The sequence below is a fragment of the Miscanthus floridulus genome, chromosome 18, assembly GCF_019320115.1.
Source record: "Miscanthus floridulus cultivar M001 chromosome 18, ASM1932011v1, whole genome shotgun sequence".
Lineage (NCBI taxonomy): Eukaryota > Viridiplantae > Streptophyta > Magnoliopsida > Poales > Poaceae > Miscanthus > Miscanthus floridulus.
Window position 1 is genome coordinate 83666052 of NC_089597.1, and position 14760 is coordinate 83680811.

At 46.5% G+C, this 14760-nt stretch overlaps 2 pseudogenes; one reads left to right on the forward strand and one right to left on the reverse strand.

Moving 5' to 3' along the window:
- The first annotated feature begins 5440 nt into the window (after positions 1 to 5440).
- LOC136519873 (uncharacterized) lies at positions 5441 to 6438 on the forward strand (annotated as a pseudogene).
- Positions 6439 to 7627: 1189 nt separating this feature from the next.
- Positions 7628 to 10172, reverse strand: LOC136522613 (small ribosomal subunit protein eS24z-like; annotated as a pseudogene).
- Positions 10173 to 14760: the final 4588 nt, after the last annotated feature.

The window sequence follows — 14760 nt, forward strand, 5'->3', positions numbered from 1 at the left end:
TGTACCTATACAGTTTTCTTATAAAAAATGGTGGAAGCATGTATGCGCCAAGGGCATCCCTCAGCAGCACACTTTGCTATGAACCTTTGCTTGTCAGTTTTGTAACCAGGAGCAAGCTTAAATCCAGTCTTCACATCATAATATCTTAATGCTTTCCTGAATGCAATGATATTAGGAAACAGCTCCCCCTTCACAATCTTTCGGGTTCTAGGGTCATGCAATACATTTATCTCCTAGAGGATCAGCATCATCCACCTCTACCTCAACATGGACAAAGTCATCAGATAGATCAATAGTAGCATGAGTGTTAGCATTGTTAAATGGTTGTGGCTGTGCAAACTCAGTAGGTGGCGCTTTCATCATACATGGCCTTATCATCAACTCCCACGTATTCTTCATCGTTAATCAAAGATATCTGGCTCTCTAGATGCCTCTCTATCTGGCTCTAAGTCATCAGGCACCTCTGGATTCTCAGGAGCAGCACATGGCATGGTTGTTGGCTCAGTACCACCACTACTGGTTGTTTAGGCATGTTAGCATCAGTGAGTGCCTAATTCTGCTGCATCATCAGGAGGAACCACACAGAGAGGCTCCAGTGCATCAAACTCATGTTCCACACAAATTGAACTATCAAATACACCTGCTATAACCTGGCAGGTCATCTCCTCCTTATGCATTTCAAACAAATCAACCATCTGTATCTCATCAACTAGTCTGACATCCTCATTCAATCTTTTGTCAAAGAACCAAACAGTGGGTGTCCGGTTAGTGCACAGATTCATTTCAGTTGCCAGATGTTTCAACAACAAGTCTAGTGTCAGTGACCCATACTCCACACCCCACTTAAACACTCGGCCTTTTGTGTATGATTTCCTACCAGTCGAGTCTTTGGAAGCAAAAGCTTTGACTTTAACCTCTAGCGCAAACATCCCAGCCCTAAGAAGCAGTAAATTCATCCCCAAATCAAAGTGTATACATGCACAAATCATCAGAATAGCAACTAATCGCCAACTGTGTTGACCACATGGAGACGAAGGATGCAGAAAGGGTACCTGCTGCCGCTGTCCTCCATCGCCGCCGGAGCAGTGGACGCACACGGAGGCGCTAAGCCTAAGATCCCCGCCATCAGGGTGCCTCTATCACCTCCACTGGACGTGAGATTAGGGTTTGTCTCCGTCGCCACCACCTCCAATCGCCGTCGCCAACCACGCCTCAATTCGCCTGCCGGCGCTCACTGCCTGGTTCGCTGCGGAAAGAGCTGGGGTTAGGGTTTTGTCGGAGGGATGAATGGAGAAGAATGGACGCCAGCTGCTCTAGCCTTATCCAACTGAATAGGGGCAATACGGTCCTATACGAGAATACGCTGCCTGCCAGTGGGCCCAGCTTCGTAGGAGACGTAGATCAGGGCATGGATGTGTTGTATCAAGAGTTGTAATGGCAAGTTTCCAATAAGAAGAATAGTAATGATGTTTTTAAAACTTGAGAAATTGTAATGGCAAGAATCCAAATATCCTTTTTTTTAGATTACATTTTGGTTACCCTTGTAAACGTCACTGTGTACGATCTCAGGTCTCAGGGGATGTGATGCTGAAGTTTGCAAGAACAACATTAGGATGGACTTGTGATTGTAAGGAGTACTTCTCAAGATACAAAGTTTTCACTTTGGTCATGCTTGGCAAGTTGCAGACTACAGAACTTCTCAGAACACTCTGGGCCAAATTAAAACCGTGACAGCAGGCATCAAGTTCAAATTGGTCGAATCAACATTCTAAAAAATGGCAAAACTGTTAAGTTTTATGCTAACAATCATTATATGTACTACTAAGTGCAGCGTATTAAGCTAGCGTTATTCTACTCATAAGCTGCTGCAAAACCTTATCATTGGGATAAAGCTTTGATAACCAATTACTTTATTTGTATATCATTTATATATGTAGAACAAATCTTAATCATAAGTATTTTGATACAAACCTAAGTAACAAGCCACCGTTGAGTGTTGACCCCCAGTAGTTGTGTCAATAGCCAACCGTAAATGAGGTATTCAAATCAGTGTAGAACAAAAGTCATGCGTCCTTAGAGCAAGTATAATAGCAGGCTGTAAGCCGACTAAATGCTGAGGTGGAGGAGAGATGGGAAGAGAGAGAGGAGAAGCGGGCTGTAAGCTTACAGCCGATTTGGACACAAGAACCAATAAAGTCTGTGAGAGAGACAAGTGGGCCATGTATTAACTATAAACACCTAACTATTGTATGAGTGGACCGAGAGAAGACTACAAGGAACCTTACAGCCAATAAGCCAGCTATATTATTAGCCTGGCTCTTAGCTAATCAATGTCTCTCTCTCACACACACTCTCCCTCTCTCTCCTTATGCCCAAATGTGCAGGCTCCAGCACAATCCCTGTTCGCTTGTGTTTGTTTAGCGGATAAGCCTAAAAATACTACTGTTTATAAGCCAAACAGATCCCAGCAAAAATGACCTATGTCCCGTCTTCAGGGACTGAAGGGCAGCAGGGCCACCGCCGATCGAAAAGCCTGCAGACGCGGCAGTAGCATGCAGTTGCACAGAAGAGAGCAGAGGCGTGCCACAAAGGACACCGCGCCCCATTTTGCCACAGGCTTGCATGAATTATTACCCGCAGGGAAGCCGAGCCCGAGCTCCCTATCCTTGCGTCGTCCATCGTCTCTGCTGCCGCGACTCTGTTACCTCCTTGCCGCGCGCCGGTCTGTAGGGCTGTAGCTGGCGAGGCCGCGCCATGAGCGGCACTGCTCACCTCGCTGTACCTGACCTGTTTAATAAATGCACAACAAGCCCCACTACTTGCCCCCCTCATTCCCTTTTTCCCACTCCCATCCCACCCGTTAACTTGACTGACTCCGTGCGTCTCATACTACATGACCAGATCATGGAGAAGGCCTGGCGCGGCGACGGCACGTGCCTGGCGCGACGAGATGCATGCCACGCTCCGGCGCCACGGCGGCCCAGTGCCGGTGGTATGCGCCGGCCGGAGCCGGAGCCGGAGCCCTGCAGCTAGGCCTGGTTCACGGTACCCCTGGTCCACGCCCCCGCGTCGTAGGCCAGCCGCCGGCGCCTAAGAACAACAAGGCGTGGAGACCGGAGATTGCAGGCGGCGGCGGAGAGCACAAGAGCGTTGCGACGGGGACCCAAGCGAGGGCGGTGGCGGCAGGGCGCGCCCGGGCCGGCCAAGGGCGCCCGCATGGTGGTGGCGAGGCCCCGTGTTGCATGCCCCAATCCACTGCAGCTCTGCAGGCTTTTCGGCGGGGGCGCTGCCATTGCACTGTACTACTCCGTAGTACATTGGTGGTCGAGCGTATTATTTGGGTATGAGTAGAATACTACGGTTAGATAGGACACAGCTACTCCTAGATCAACAGCATGCTGGGTAGGGTGCGCTTTTACGACGGGGGGGATCCGAAATCCTGTAAAAAAGAAGAGAAATAAATCCACTCCGGATGCATGGTGTGAACATTTGGAAAGAAATGAACCAACACACGCGCCATTAATGTACGTGCATTGGGACGCTACCCTAGATTACATTTGGACGGTGTTTAAACATAGGGGGCTAAAGTTTAGGACGCGTGTTTGGATAGTAATAGTAAAATAAATTATAGAAGTTGTCAGGGCAGTCTCAGTGATGCATTGATGATGGTTTCTATCCTTATTAAATGACTTGCCACGTAGGCAAAACACTGATATGGCAACGTAATTAATGAAGAAAGAGAGCAAAAAATTATAGAAATGGTTTCTTCATGAAGAAACCAGGTCTACTCTTGACCCAATGCACCAAAAAACCATAAAATCGCCATTGGGGAGAAACCACCAGTTTCTAGGGAGCTCGTGTCGCACTCCCATTGGAGGAAAAGATAGAGTTGAGAGAGAGAAAGAGAAAATAGTTATTACTCATAGAAACCATGTGTTGGAAAGCAGTACTTTTTTTGGTACAGTGTCCTATGTTATAGAAACTACTAGTTTCTTTTATTGGGAGTGCCCTCAGTAACGAATTTATTAAGTCTAACTAATCCGTTATTAGCACATGTTTACTGTACCACCACAGTGTTAAATCATGGACTAATTAGACTTAAAAAATTCGTCTCGTAAATTAGTCGTAATCTGTGTAATTAATTATTTTTTAGTCTATATTTAATAATCTATACATATATAAAACATCCGATGTGATTGGGAAAAGACTAAACTGAGGCTAAGCCTGGGCGTTTGGGTTACCCGATTTTTTCGGGTCGGGTAATTCGGGTAATTCAAAATTCGGGTAATGAAAATTGCTACCCGATATTACCTCCGAAAAAACACTACCCGCAAATTCGGGTACCCGATAATTCGGGTTCGGGTTCGGGTATTACCCGATATACCCAAATTTACAGAAAACAACAAACTACACTAAATTTCAGTAGCGATCTATACATAATTTCAGCAGCAATTTGTATAGAATTTCAATAGCAATTTGTAGAGAATAATATATTACAGTCACTCATTCAAATAGAGAGAATTATATTCTAATAAAGTGATAAATTAAATGGTTCAGCTAACAACACATGATAAATACAAAGACAAAAACAAATCTTTGGGTAGTTCGGGTAGTTTGGGTACCGGGGGATATTACCCGAATTACCCAAACTAATTTCGGGTAATCAAAATCGCTATCCGAATTTGGGATCGGGTACCTCGGGTTCGGGTAATTCGGGTCCGGGTTCGGTTAATTCGGGTACGGGTAATGGGTATCGGGTATTTTGCCCAGGCTTAACTGAGGCCGACGAGTGAAAGAAGGAACCAACGGTTGGGCGAAGCCCGTGTGTCGGAACCGGCCAGGTTCGGCTGCTCTGGTCCACTGATCTACAGTAGTCGCTCTAGTACACTCATCACTCATCTCGACGGCAATGGCCGGCGGCTAGCCCAGCCAACGCTGCTACCGCCAGCCCTGACGTGGTTGATGGCCATGGCCCAGCAGCACCAGTAGTGTGGTGCGCAACGAATGCGAGCGCAGGCGTCGCCATGCCGCGGGTACACATGCATGTACAGTGCACTGGCGTCGCATGCACTGTACCCGTCGGGCGCGCGCCGTGCGTCAAGTCCAAGCAACTCGACCTCTCAGGCTCTGCATGCGCAACAGTCGACCGAGAAATTTATGGCCTGGCATGCATGCTGCCAGTGCCATGCCACTCTGCCTAGCGTGCAGTTCTTCCTTCCAGACGATGCATGCCAAGGCGGCAAGGCATGGGGGTCGAAGCGGAGCGCGCATTTATAAAGGCTATAATGTACGTGCCAAGGCATCCAGCGCCCATTGTCCTTCTCCCACCACCATAGCTAGCTTCTCTGCTGCTGCTGCTATCCGTCTACTCACCACCTTCGACCTCGTTGCCTTCCATCGGCTTCTTCTGATCTGAGACAACACCTAGGCTTCTGAGATCATGGAGAAGGCGAGGCGGCGGCACGTGCCGGCGTTCGGGGAGTGGAACTACTCCTCCTCGACGTCGTCCTCCCCAGACGCCAGGCGCCGCGGCAGCGGCCGAGTCCTGGTGGTACGCGTCGGAGCCCGAGGCCTGCAGCGACGTCTGGTTCAGGTACTCCCCGCCCCCGCGCCGTAGGCCGCCGGCGCCCAAGAAGGCGCGGAGGCCGGGGACCGCGGGCGGCGGAGACGTCGTCTCTGTAGCTGTTGAGCACAAGAGGGCGGTGGCGCTGGCAAGTGCGTGCGCCCCAGCCATGGGTGCTGCACGCAGGGTGGTGGTGGTGAGGCCCCTCGACGAGGACCTGTACCGGGTGCCGCCGCCGGACGACCATACCACTGTCTCCCACCTTCCAAGGCGGCGGGTACGTCGTACGTGACGCATATAGTAGAGCGACTGCAAAATAAAGCTCGCGTATTCTTCTTGCTATCCTTCGGTTGGTTCTTGCAGACTAAGGCCCCGTTTGGGACAGCTTCAACCGGCTTCGGTTTATCTGACAAAACACTGTAGCAAAAACACTGTAGCGCGCGGGGAGAAGCAGGAAAACTGGCTTGTGCGTCTTTGATGAACAGTGACGGCGTCAGTGAGAGGAGAGGGGAGGAGGGAGAAAACCGGCTTTTGCTACAGTGCTGCTACAGTGTTTTCGTCGGATGAGCTGAAGCCGGTGCGAGCCGTGCCAAACGGGCCTAAAAATTTCCTCGATCGCTTTGATTTTCAGAAGAAGAGGGCGGCGAGGAGGAGCTTGTGGATGGGTTGCTTGGGCCTCAACTGCGTCGCCTCAAGCTAGTAGCTTACCAATGCGGCGGCTAGCTGATGCTGTTGCAGCACTGCTCTTTAAATTTTCATGTGTGCTTCCTCTCGTGTTCGTTGTTAGCTCCCTCTCACTGTACTGTATGCCATACTGCTATGGCAGCATGAAGATTAGAGCGAGGAGCAGTACTAGCTTAGCAGTAGCCTAGTAGTTGTGCCAGCGATCAAGGAATAGAGTACCAGTGAAATTCGACGGGGTCGGTCGTGCATGTGTGGATTGCAGCATCTTGTCATGCCATGGCATGGTACCAGTGAATAGAGCCATCTTCCATTGCTAGTAGCTCCTGGTCTTTTTGAACTGACAAATATATTGCTCCTGATCAATTTGTTTAGGTAGTTTGTTGCAAATGCTGCGTTTCTATCGATGGGTTATTGCAATCCGCACTACCCGGATGTCTGTGTCAAACTCATCACTCCAGTGACTACGAGCCCTGCCTCACTTGCATGCCAAGTGACGCGCTTTGAACTAACCGCACATTTTACGAACGGTGTTTACTGTTCATGCATGACGTAGTGTACATGTGCTTTGGGGTTTGGGCAACGATTCATGAACGATCCATGTTCAGACAGCAAACGTTCCTAAAAGGCGACGGATCAGAGAGCAAACGTTTCTATTCAACAGTAAAGATGTAAATGCTTCCAACAGATGGCCCGGAGCTGTGTTTCTTCTCTGCGAACGGGCCGGCTCCATTGATCTAGGTACACCAGTCCATTTTGGCAGAGGTCCCTGCGTGGCTTGTCGCAGGCACAGCCAGTACAAATGGATGCAATGGCAATGGGCCTGTTCGTTTATTTCTAGTTGACCTGATGTACCGTAGCTCTATTGTTTGGTTACTGCAGCAGCACTGCCACGGCCAGTGGTACCTAAACGGGTTTTCGTGTGCAAGTGTAACTAGGGTTGCATCTTGTTGTCTCGCTGGCCTTTTGTTCGATTGACCATACCAACGACACTTTGCGAGATCACTTATAAATTTTGTAAGAAAACACGTCGTTAGTGAGAAAAGTTCTCTAGATATACAGTACATATATAAATTTTGTAAAAAAAACGCCTTAAAGATGAACAGTCTTAGAGGGAGCAGCAGACACTTTTCATCAGAAGTCTGGCTTACACTTCTCATCAGCAGACACAAAATATAAATCAAAATAATAAACAAGTATATGTTCTAGTGTCTGATAAGGTACCCCAAAACTGAACACAAGGCACAGCGGGAAACTCAGCGTAATGGGTAACTGGCAAAATCCTCTCTACTTCTAATTAAACATTCAGCATTGCCAGAAGGAACCCACCCTAAACAAACCGAAGCCAAATAAGACGAAGATGGCAAGCAAGCAACTTCCCCCTTACTTCTTGGCATCTCCAGCCTTTGTCTGCAAAAATTGCGCAGCAAACATAATTGATTATGTGGTTGGCTACCAGAACAATGGGGAATACAAGTAGCAACCTAGAAAGTAGCAGTTGTTTACTGGTACTCACCTTCTTCACACCGCGGATTTTCTTTGCCCTGTTCTTACGTTCCTTCATCTGCTTTCGTGACTTCTCCTACCTTAGTTGCAAGGCCGTTCTGTCAAGGAAAAACAGAATATTAGCACCTACAAACAGGTGTATCAAACACAGGCTAACAGCAACAATAAATGGCGACATCTGAAGGTTCAAGACAGTCAAACACTAGCGAGCTTAAATACAACATGTGCAGTAATTCTGCCACATGAAAATGATCACAGAGAATCTGCCACCATTCTTTGTTTCAACAATAATATGCATGGTTTTTTGCTCCGATGTTAGCATAATAGTAGGTGTCCGATTTTTTCAATGATGAAGGTCAAAAGGATTGCTTATGGCAGGTTGGGTAGTCATTTGAGCTTTGCTAGATCATGAAAACAAGGAAAATGAACACCGATCAGAGGCTAACCCAGACCATTCAGGTGTAGTTTGGTGTTCAGTTATACAACAGTGGGATGTTCTCTTATACAACAGCAGGATAGGTAAGACATCCTTGGTTCACAAGAATTTTGCTTGGTTCGAGATATAGAAAGATAAATATATGAAAGAAATATCTAGTCAAAGCTTGAATGAAAATATCTATACAATGTGCACTAAAATAATGTAGCAATAACAGCTGTTACAACAAGCTTGTCATCCAAAAAAAAAAAGCGTCCGAGATACCATCAAATTGGGTGATATACAAAATTACATGACTTTGCATCAATGCCCAGATTAAAACCATTTTAACGAGGCACAATTACATGTTAGGACAAGCACTCAACCAAGTAAGCTACTCCCTCCATTCCAAACTACAAGACTGTTTTGAGTTTTCTAGATACATAACTTTTGCTATACACTTAGATATACACTATGTTTAGATACATAGTAAAAGCAATATATCTAGAAAAGTCAAAACGTCTTATAATTTGGAATAGGAGGGGGTAAAAGCTAACACATCAGTATATATCTCTATAGCAGTTTAGGCTTTTATGATGTTAAATGCATCCACTAAACCAGCATAGCCTTAAGACAGAAGATTCAGCCATTCAGGGAAAAGCCCAAACTACCTGTAGCAGGGCAACATCAGCCGATACTAGGGAGTAGAGACACTTAGGGTGTTTGGTTTCGAGGAATGAGTAAGTCCATCATCCTTCTCCCTACTCACTTTTTTGGTTTCCTTTACAGAATGGAATAGGTTTATCCATCGTCACCTTATTTGTCACAAGCTAATGATTAATACTACCATAGCAGGGCAACATCAGCCGATTCTAGGAGTGTTTGCTTTGAGGAATGAGTAAGTCCATCATCTTCTCCCTACTCACTTTTTGGTTTCGTTTGCAGAATGGAATAGGTTGATCCATCGTCACCTTATTTGTCACAAGCTAATGATTAATATAGTATGTGGGTAGGGTCATTCCACCAAATTTGAAGAATGGAGCGACTTCTCAAACCGAACACCCTATATCCCAAACCGAACACCTTATAGCACATTTCAGTAAATAGGGACCTTGGTCTAAGCTCGTACAATTCAGACACTGAAAGAGCAGCTAAGGTGGTGTTTAGATCCATGATGTAAAGTTTTGGGGTGTCACATCGATGTTACATGGGATATCGCATGGGGTGTTCGGATACTAATAAAAAAACAAATTACAGAATCCGTTCAGTAAACCACGAGATGAATTTATTAAGCCTAATTAATCCAGTCATTAGCACATGTGTTACTATAGCACTTTATTGTCAAATCATGGACTAATTAGGCTTAAAAGATTCATCTCACAAAGTAGTCGCAATCTGTGCAATTAGTTATTTTTTAGTCTATATTTAATACTCTATACATAGTGTCCAAACATTCGATGTGATAGGTTGTAAAGTTTTGGCGGAGGAACTAAACAAGGGCTAAAAGTCACCGAATGCTATAGACAAATCAACCACACATTCCTACAGTCGGGACAATTAAACAACGAAATCAAGCGCAGAACTCGATTACACTATGACATCGCGAGGCAATAATAACATACCCGGATGAGGCGGTACTTGGGCTCGAACTTCTTGGCGGCCTCGAGGTTGTCAGTAGATGAGTCCGAAGCCGGTGGACTTGCCGCCTCCGAAGAGGGTTAGGAACTTGAAGACGAAGATGCAGTTGGAGTCCTTCACCTCGTAGAGCTTCGCCAGGCCTCTCTTTCAGCTCCGCCTGCGCGAAAGACATACCAGTCAAGATCCCGCCGAACATCACCGAGAAACGAGGAGAGGACAAGATCCCCGACCTTGGAGACATTGGCGCGGCCGGGGTGGATGACCTCGAGCACGAACTGCTTGCGAGACAGGAGGCGGTTGGTCATGACCTTGCGCGTGCGGAGGGTGACCGCCGCAGTGGCCTTCGAATCCGCCATTATTGCTGCGGCTGTGCGGCGACAAGCGGCGGCGACCGAGCAGGAGGGCGGGAAGGGGAGGCGGCGCTGGAAGAGAAGTGTTTGCGTGAGAGGCTATATGTAGTGAAAACCCTAGGGGGGCTATTTTGTTTGGCTCATGTGGGCTGAATCAGAACGCCCACCCTTCTATCATTTTATGGTTTTGGGCCAAAAAGTCAATGCCACTTTACTAAAGGCCAATTTAGTAGAAGAAGAAACTAGAGCTTGTATAGTAATAAAAATGGTAACGCTACTGTACAGGCGTCCGTCCGCCGGGACGCTCCTTGGTGGGTCGCGTCGCCAGCCCAACTATCCCCTTCCATTCGCTCGGAAGTTTCTCAAATATAAATCCTCTCATCTACTCGTTCCTATCTGCTCTAGGGGCAATGCCCACCATCGCCGCAAGCTAAGGGAAGCCAGCAAATCCGCTGCCCGAAGCGTCTTCAGTCTTTATACAGGACTAGCGTCGCATTTGCGTCCCTGCCAAAATCATCGGCCGGGCCAGCCTACTACTGGTACTAGCAGTAGTAGCAGCAGTAACGCCCAGTTGCCAGCCAGCGCCCAGCAGCAATCATGCTCCTAGCCAAAGCCCACAGGAGCCATGGTCCCAGCCGAGGCACCCGACGACCACCACAGCCCACGGCGCTAAGCAAACTAGGAAAAGAGTCGAAGAAGGGACTAACGTTGCGTTTAGTTGCTCAGATATCCATGGATATGTAGCATTTGGTTGGATGGATCATTGGGACAAGTAAATCTATCGATAGGGAATATACCCTTAGATGCTGGATTTTCTGACCCAAAAAAAATCTGGCGGACTAGCTTATATGATCTTTGTCATTAGTAAATAAATTAAGGATTATTAGTATGTTATATTATTACTTTGTAATTGTGATGGTAGAATTAGTTTTAATAAATGCTAATACGTTGATTAATGTATGTTTCATGTGCTAATTAGAACCAGATGATACCCCATGTGTTACTGCGGGAATTTTGTAGTGATATATTATATAAACATTTATATAGCATCAAATAGTAAAATCACTAAAATAAAATTGTATCAAAAATAAAAATGTATGTGTGTTGAGCTTATTTTGAGCTGATGTGAGAATTAGGGAAAATTTTAGAGGAGTGCACCGGATGAATTAAGGAAAGAGAGTAGCAGGCACTGCGTCAAAAAGGGTTTTTAGGGACGGTTGTAGATCATTTGTAGGGGCAATTTGCTCAGCTGCCCCTACGCAAGGGTCTCTACAAATCATACATTTGTAGGGGCGGTTTTTAGACCGCCCCTACAAATCGATTTGTAGGGGCGGCTCGTATTACCAGCCGCCCCTACAAATCTATTTGTAGGGGCGGCTGGTGTTTCCAGCCGCCCCTACAAATCGATTTGTAGGGGCGGCTGTAGTACCAGCTGCTCCTACAAACATGTATTTGTAGGGGCGGTTCAATCTAAAACCGCTCCTACAGTATGTTTTTCCGCAAAAAAAATTCAAATTTACAATTCAAAATCGCGTTGCCGAACGCCCGACGACCAACGTTCCGAACCGCGTTCGCGTTGCCGAACGCCCCGCGGCCAACGTTCCGAACCGCGTTCGCGTTGCCGAACGCCCCGCGACCAGCATTCGCGTTGCCAAATGCCCTGCGACCGCGACTAAAAGCACAAGAGTATTCTATAAACTACAATTACAAGTCCAATTCACAAGAATATATACAATCCACCATTAAATATATAAATTCCATACACATTGTTATCAACGTCCTAGAGCTAGCCTTTCAGTCTCACGAATGTGTTGGTACTGAGGATTTGTACCTAACTCAGACTCTCGGTCATGGTAGGCGCCTCTGACGTGTACAATCTAGGTCCAATATGAAGTTGCAAAGGTCGACGACGAGCTCTAAGAGTTGGTCATCCTTGTATGGGTCTTTTTTTTATTCCTTTTTCTTCTCTCCACTACAAGAGAACAAGTTTCGGTTTAGTATTTCATACCATGTACGAAGTTTTTATACTACGGGTGAAGAGGTTCAAACTTACCCTTAAGGGGTGTCTCCTGTAGACATCAGTGTTACTAATCATAGAACATATATAGTATCCACAATGTACACTCCCAGGCCTCTGCTTGGGGCACTGTGTGTTTTGCATATGAAAATGTTAAGTAATGTTTTTGACAGCCATGTAACGGAGTACTGAATAAGTAAGTTACACTTACCACACATAGTGTTTTTATAGCCAGCTTTTCCTTCCTTGCTGGATCATGCCTTCCATGATGATTAGTGACATAGAACCTAAATGCCATGTTCGAATTATTTTAGCAAATACAACTTGTTAGTATCCAAAAGTGAACGTTACAAGTATGCATACAAACATATAAGCTAATGAGGATTATCGATATGTATATGTCTTGAGAATCGATATGAAGTCTTTGTATGTCACCGTGTCCTTATCTAATGAATCAAAGACCCATGCCATGCTCCTCCCGACATCGACGGCTTATACAAATCCAGTGGTTGCTGCATGGATTTAATCATAGAACTAGATAAGCTCTTTTACATCGAATAAAATATATCGAACAAAGCTTTAAGTATAGAGTTGAACTTACTCGAAGTTGTATGGTAGCCATATAGTAGAGTGTTGTTGGAGATTTTTGAAAGCCAGGGCAATGTATGCCGCAACCTTAAGAGACTCTTCCCTTAGTTTCGCCGTACGGATACGCTCTTTCTCCCGAAGAGTCTTTGCAACAGCTAGCTCTTTGGCATCCAGTGTCCACCGTTTAGGGTAATTAAAATTTGTTTGGGCTATAGCTTGAGGGTCTACATACCTGGCTTTCACACTTGGCATTTGTTTGACAATGTGCACTTGCATTCTACAAATCACGGCGTGGGTTAGTTATAACAAAATTCAAAGATTACATTCATATCATATCGGGAGGACAAGGACTTACAGGCACCACGTATGAATTAGATTCATCTCCATTTCTCCTAGGTGAAAGCATGTGTGCATGTCATTGAAGTCAAAGACAATTTTTCCGGCTGGGCTTCCAAATGTGTCGGTGGGGAAGCATGCTTGTATGATATCTATGCTCGTTGGGAGAACACGCAAGTACCAATCATGGAACCTTCTCAGTCCAAGTGGTAGGCGCTGGATGTCCCAGTTTGGTAGGAAGGGCTTGCCTCTTTCATATGTTTTTGGGCAATCCTTTGACCATTTGATGGCATCAACATTTGGATACTGCTTTGCAATTTGGTGGAGTTTGCTAGTGACGGCCTCCTCAGAACCCCATGATGGGACTATTTTAACTTGGTTCTCAGGCTTGAACTAGTCATGGGAATACCACTTGGACACCGATGAGACATCTTTGATCAGAACATAAACTGGCCTTATGTTGATTGGAATCTTCTTTCGAAGTTCCCATTCAGGCACGTCCTCATCTTCTTGTGCATCACCTTCTTCAGGAGGCACTCGTTGTTCATGTATCGGTTGTGCTTGTTGAGAAGACTGTGGCATCTCATCATGCACTTGCTCGGTACGAGCTGGAGAAGGTTGTGGCATCTCATCAGGCACATGCTCGCTAGGAGGCAGGGAAGAATATGGCATCTCAGGAATGTGGGGGTCACGAGACGGTGAAAATATCTCCCCAACCTCAACAACTCGCTCCAAATTTGGGAGAGGGGGAGGCGGCGAAGAAGCAGTCAATATAATGTCTCATTTGTGCCAGAGGATGAACTGCCCCATAACATCTTCGAGTAACACCAGCCCCTTGGGAGTTGCATAGTCTATCCTCCACTGCATGAACTCGGGGTTCACTGTATGCACCTCGACCCTAGTGTAGTCCGGCGGTATCTTATTATTGTGGTGTAAGCCACCGGGAGGATGTGCCACACCCGTTGCCACCTCCATCACTGTGTTCTGCCGGCCACTAAGAAACACCAAGGTGCAACTAGTTGGTTCCCGTATGTGATTGACTGGGGTTGTGGCTGCAGTGGAACCTTGGCTGCTAGGAACTTTCAGAGGACTGCCAACTAATGCCAGTTCTCCTGGCGGCGTCACTAATATTTGTGGCTCCGTAGACAGTCCTTGCTCCTCCAGCGCCTTCGCAACTAGAGCCTTCACTTGGAGCTCAAGACTAGTCTCCCAGTCTCGGCCATGTTTCTTATACATGTGCCTGTCCTCTTCGAATCCTTGCTTCTAGGTCGTCCTTTTCCCTAGCCCCCTAGTGCAGCCTGTGTGCTCCTTGTTTCCCAAGCCAAGGCTAAGCTCGTCCCTCTCTCTGGAAGGATTGAATGAGCCCTTCTCCTTGTCTTCAGCATATTTTAGTATCCTTGATACCACCTCTTGGGTCTCTGGCTTATCAAACTTAAGATTACTGCCGGATGATTCTGTACTCCTCGCATATATCCAGTTCCTTGAGCGTACCTTCAAATTCATCACATCGATATTCCCAGCGGCTGTGGACTCTTCGTCCATCTTCCTAAACTGCTCTTCCATGGCATAGTAGCCACCATGGCCTAGATGATGGTGGTGTTTGTTCCTCTTCGCCAGCTCAGTGTTACAGGCACTGAGCTCTAATGCCTCCGGTGAAGTCTTCTGA